The following is a 5,856-nucleotide window of genomic DNA, read 5'->3' on the forward strand; positions in this document are numbered from 1 at the left end:
CCATGGAAAGGAAAGCAGTAAATCTAAATTAAATCTGGGGGAAGGGAAATACGGGCTGCTATTCTCATGCCAATTATGTTGTTTTGATGCCGCCAAAAACCTTGCATGTAAGAGCACCAATTTCACAATAAAACACCCATCTGAGTGCAACAGACATAGGCATTTCATGTCCTCAGAATACCCTTTCCTTAGCACAGCTATGATTGTAATATTATCTTCCGAAACACTGAGTGAAAGTTGTATGCAACTTGTAATGTGAAAAAGAATTAATTTCCTGACAAATGAGATCCATACCAGAAGTGACATCTGCTATGTTGTTGGTGGGGGCAGGGGACGAGTCACGACATTTACATGACTTCTTCCATTGCCCAACATTCCACAGGTGCAATTACTGCAAGCAATACTGTATGCTCTTAGGGAGGTATATTGTGTGCCGATGAGTCTGGTAGAAAAATGCTTCTCCCTTTGGGTAAGGAAGGAGTAACAATGCACTGACTGAAAACTGAATGGAATCCTCCAATAAGATCCAGCGCCGAGGACCTTTGGGCGGTTCCCTCATTGCGAGAAGTGAGGTTACAGGGAACCAGACAGAGGGCCTTCTCGGTAGTGGCGCCCGCCCTGTGGAACGCCCTCCCTTCAGATGTGAAAGAAATAAGCAGCTATCTTCTCTTTAAAAAACATCTGAAGGCAGCCCTGTTTAGGGAAGTTTTTAATATTTAATGCTGTATTGTTTTTAACACTTGATTGGAAGCCACTCAGAGTGGCTGGGGAAACTCAGCCAGATGAGCGGGATATAAATACAGTGGTGCCTCGCAAGACGAAATTAATCCGTTCCGTGAGGCTCTTCGTATAGCAGTTTTTTCGTCTTGCGAAGCAAGCCCATTGACAGCTTAGCGGATTAGCACTACAGCTGTCAAGCGGCTTCCAGCGATCAGCTGTTAAGCGGCTTATCAGCGGAACAGCTGATAAGCGGCTTAGCGGCTTAAGAAAAGGGCGGAAAAAGCGGAAAAAACCCACGGGGGGGATGCAAGATTTTTTTCGTCTTGCGAAGCAACCCGATAGGGGAATTCGTTTTACGAAGCGCCTCCAAAACGGAAAACCCTTTCGTCTAGCGGGTTTTTCGTCTTGCGAGGCGTTCGTCTTGCGGGGCACCACTGTAAATTATTTATTATTATTATTATTATTATTATTATTATTATTATTATTATTATTGCCTTCCAAATCCAGCTCACAGATGGTCCACGAATCATAGTGTTTTTACATGAGTAGAATGTGTCCTTTTATTTAAAATGCATCTCTGGGTTATTTGTGGGGCATTATTTTTTCCCCAAAATATAGTCCAGCCCCCAACAAGGTCTGAGGGACAGTGGACCAGATCCTTGGTGTAAAGGAAAGCACACCCCAAAATAATATATTACATTTTATCCACACATACCCCCATGAAGATGGCATCTTCCAACTAGAAATAGGCTGAAATCATTGGAGTCACTTTTCAACAAACACAGAGTCAACATGCATTGAGGCAACCATAGACATCCACAGGAATTTTTCCAGGAGAGGGCATTTTTTTTCCCAAGGGAAAGGAGCAAACTAAAAACACTGAAAGGAGGGAAACAGCTAATTTCTCACTGAAAAATGAAGAATTATGTTTGTACATTTTGTCTCATATCTACAAACATTAGAAACTTACAATTTTCTTTTTTTAAAGTGAAAGCTGGGAACCTGAGAATTATGGCTGGATCTACTTTGTATTTTACGAGCTCCCGTTGCTCGGTCCCAGCTCCTGCCAACCTAGCAGTTCGAAAGCACATCAAAGTGCAAGTAGATAAATAGGTACCACTCCGGCAGGAAGGTAAACGGCGTTTCTGTGTGCTGCTCTGGTTCGCCAGAAGCGGCTTAGTCATGCTGGCCACATGACCCGGAAGCTGTACACCGGCTCCCTCAGCCAGTAAAGCGAGATGAGCGCCACAGCCCCAGAGTCATCCACGACTTGACCTAAAGGTCAGGGGTCCCTTTACCTTTAATATCCACAACCAGAGCCAGATACAAGAATCATTCCGTTAGAATAATTAAAAAAAAAAAACAACCTGAATGCTTCTAAGCATATCCTAAGCTTGGAATTTGTTTTCAGTACCAGAACTTAAAGTACACACTCATCTTTAGCTTTCTTAAGTTCAGTAGTCTAATTTAGGAGGGGAAGTTGTTTTGTTGTTGTGCCTATCGCTAAGGCACTGGGAAACAGGAAACTTTGACTCCTGAAAAAGCACCCAGAGATCTTACCAGGAGATCCCAACTTATCTCCTGTCCACCGTATCTGGATGCAACCTTACCTTGCATAGGGAAGTGAAGGAAAGCAGAATTTTATGAAAGATGGCCTGGAGATGCACAAAGATGGAAAAGCTAATCACTACCAACAATGGAAGAACGGGTGTTAAAATTAACGGACTTAGCTCTGAGATGGCGAAACTGACATGTTTAATCAGAGAAAAGTCATTGTTAGCATTTATGGAAGATTGGAAACCTCTCAGACTTTCTGCATGAAAAAGAAAAAGAAATAATGACACTTGGATTTGAGGACGCTTTATAGAAAGTGGCTTTGAAGGCAGTTGTACTGGAGTGGTTGAAGATGAATATTGTTTATATACAGCAGTCAGATTAAGAATTGGAAGTTGTTTAATTTCTGAACTGTATTTTTATCTCTCTTTTTTGTCTTGTCTATTTCTTCTCTCTCTCTGTATATATATTTCCTGCTCCCCCCTCTTTTTCTCTGTTTTTATTTTATTTTATTAAGATCAATATTTTAGTTTTGGACAAAAAAATGGTATTAAGCTTTGTATTTCTCTATATAAATTCTAATGAAATGTATTCAAAAGGAAGAAATAAGGAAAGAAGGAAAGAAAGACAGCCCTTTTCCTCTGTCCATTCGCTGCCGTTCAACAGTATCCCAAAATCTACTACCTGAGGCAGCCTATCTTGCTTTACCTACTGGTAGTGCTGGCCCTTAATTATCTTCTAATATCTTCTACAATTAAGCCCTTAGCTCAGGAATCCTGATACAAGAAAAATGGTTCTGAGTTCTGTCACAAGAGCTGGGAAAGTGTCACATCATCAGATAGTTGTTTCACCCTATAGCTGAGCAATCATGACATTTCTTCAGTCAGAATGACACAGCCTTTTTTTGTGTGTCCCAAGATACTAGGAGTTGCGTAACTGCCACATAATCACCTTTGTGTACAGAGGGTCAAGTGCAGGCTTGCTTTGTCACAGTGCTCTCGTCCTGAGAAAAAGGTGCGGAAGCCAGAGATATTTCAACTGCAATCCTTAACTTGCTTTCTTAGGAGTCACCTCATTTTCACAGAGGGGTAGGCACACATTTTTAGTTCACTGTATCTTAATGGGCCCCAGCTTCACGCCCCAGCTCTGCAACATTATCTTCAACGTGCACATGTAAAAACAAAATAACACGTGTTTCCATTTATGCAAAGGTACAAAGTACATGTTTTTACCCCACCCAGCAAGCGGCCTTTGGCATGTGCATATAAAAATAACTACCATGCAGCCAGATCCCTGTAGGCCTAACTTTTTCAAGTCTTATTAGTTTCTGACATTAACGTTGTAGTTGTTGTTCTGATTTTTTAGTTGCCTGGATATACAATTTGCTCTGTAACTTTCTGCCTCGTCCCTTTCTCTGACGTCCTTTCTCCAATAGCCAGCAGCTTATCGTTGCTGCCGTTTCGTAACTGATCTCCTATCATTGCAGTGTCGTAATTTCATTTGTATGAGGAAATTCTCATATCATTTTTTTAAAAAAAATCCTTATAAAGGTAGATAGATAATGCATAATCCTATACTGAAGATCTGCCAGCGGTGTTCTTCGTAATGGGTTCAAGTGAGCATGAGAGGGGATACTTTCCCCTCTTTGCTAAATGTGGGGTTGCACGCTAGATTTGATTCTGGGAACTGCAGTGTGTAAAGCATGAGCTATTCCACTCAGCTAGACCTCCTCCTGGAGTTTCTCTGCTTCTGGCATCTGAAACCAGATGTTGGGGCAGCAGGGAGACAAATGCCCATGATGCGTCTGCTTGCTGTCTGCTGCTGCGACTCAATGGTTAGGGAACTGTTCTGTGGTGTTTGTTTGCCTTGTGGGTTTGAATCCCCAAATGACCTCTCCTTTTACCCCTGATAATGACTGTTTTTTAAAAGTCCGTACAAAGGATAAGAATCTTTTTTTTCACTCCCATTCCTCTGGTGGGGGCTCAAACCCCAGCTTATTCAGTTCAGTGCCCTCAGGAATGAATCACTGGAGGCTGTTGCTACCAGTCTATCTGATTTTTTTTTATTATTCTTATTCTTATTATTATTATTTTGTCCTTGTGTCCTAGCACTTCTCCATTGGCTACTTGTCAAAATAACCTTTTCCTGGGTGACATCTGAACCTTTGTCTCAGGAAGGCTAAGTGCGCTCACTTCCAGTCATCTTACCTAGGCCACATACCTAGGGAGAAACTAGGCTTTATTTCACCCTGGTCAAAGACCCAATTTGGCACACACTTAATTGCATCCCTCTGGAGGCTCCCACCCCCTGGAAAAATCCAGCTGGCCCCCTCACCCCACCCCATAACTCCGGCTCTGCCACATGAACACCATACACTGCTGATATTTTATCCTGCCTCAGATATAGCTCTTTGGGGTGTATACATTTTATGGCATCACTTTAAACAGTCACGGCTTCTTCCAAAGAATTCTGGGAGCGCGTTAACGATCCTCAAGTTGCACTGCCGGAGCTACAATTCCCAGAGTGGGCTAGCAAGGGATCCCTCTTCACAAAGAGCTCTAGGGATCCTGTTGATGACAACCACAACAACAACAACAAAAACGACCCACAGGCTTTTAGTTATAATATCCAGTATGTGTAGTGGCGCCCACCTTGTTGAATGCCCTCCCATCAGATGTCAAGGAGATGAGCTGTTATATATCTTTCAAGAGACATCTGAAGGTTTTTTAAAGTTAAATGTTTTTTCAGGGACGCGGGAGGCGCTGTGGGTTAAACCACAGAGCCTAGGACTTGCCGATCAGAAGGTCAGTGGTTCAAATCCCCGCGACAGGGTGAGCTCCCGTTGTTCAGTCCCTGCTCCTGCCAACCTAGCAGTTCGAAAGCACGTCAAAGTGCAAGTAGATAAATAGGTACTCCTCCAGCGGGAAGGTAATGGCGTTTCCATGCGCTGCTCTGGTTTGCCAGAAGCGGCTTAGTCATGCTGGCCACATGACCCGGAATCTGTATGCTGGCTCCATCGGCCAATAAAGCGAGATCACCGCTGCAACCCCAGAGTTGGTCACGACTGGGCCTAATGGTCAGGGGTCCCTTTACCTTTACCTATGTTTTTGCAAATGCTGGAAGCTGTGCAGAGTGGATACAATTATTATTATTATTATTATTGTTGTTGTTGTTGTTGTTGTTACTACTATTATTAGATCAATAAAGCAACCTATTCTTTGCAGGGGGCTCGAGGGGGTGGGTGGGAGAAGAAAAACAGCCACGCACTTTCGATTTCCCTTTTTCCTTTCAGGGAGGCGCGCGGACCGAGCCGAGGCGTGGGAGAAAGTGCTGAGTCACCGCCCCCGGCGCGCCGACGGTCTCCTGCTGCGCTCGCTTCCCACCTCCTAGACACACACACGGACGCGCGCCTCGCCTCGCCTCCCTCCCTGCGCCCGCCCGCCAGCCCGCCCGCCCGCCGGGGACAGAGGGCGCGCGCGCACATTGCACGCACGCAAAGGCCCAGGCGCGCGCGCGCACCGAGAGCAGCCTCCTTCCCCTTCCCCCTGATCACGTGCCCCACTGCTGCCGGGACGGTCACCA

The 5,856-nt window shown here is 44.5% G+C and overlaps 1 protein-coding gene across 1 annotated transcript in view; it reads left to right on the top strand.

The window, feature by feature from the left end:
• Positions 1 to 5,856, top strand: part of ELOVL5 (ELOVL fatty acid elongase 5) — a 214,622-nt gene that overhangs the window by 85,676 nt on the left and 123,090 nt on the right. The gene's annotated exons all lie outside the window — the stretch shown is intronic.

This window comes from Podarcis melisellensis (assembly GCF_964234715.1).
Source record: "Podarcis melisellensis genome assembly, chromosome: 3".
NCBI classification, from domain to species: Eukaryota; Metazoa; Chordata; class Lepidosauria; order Squamata; family Lacertidae; genus Podarcis; species Podarcis melisellensis.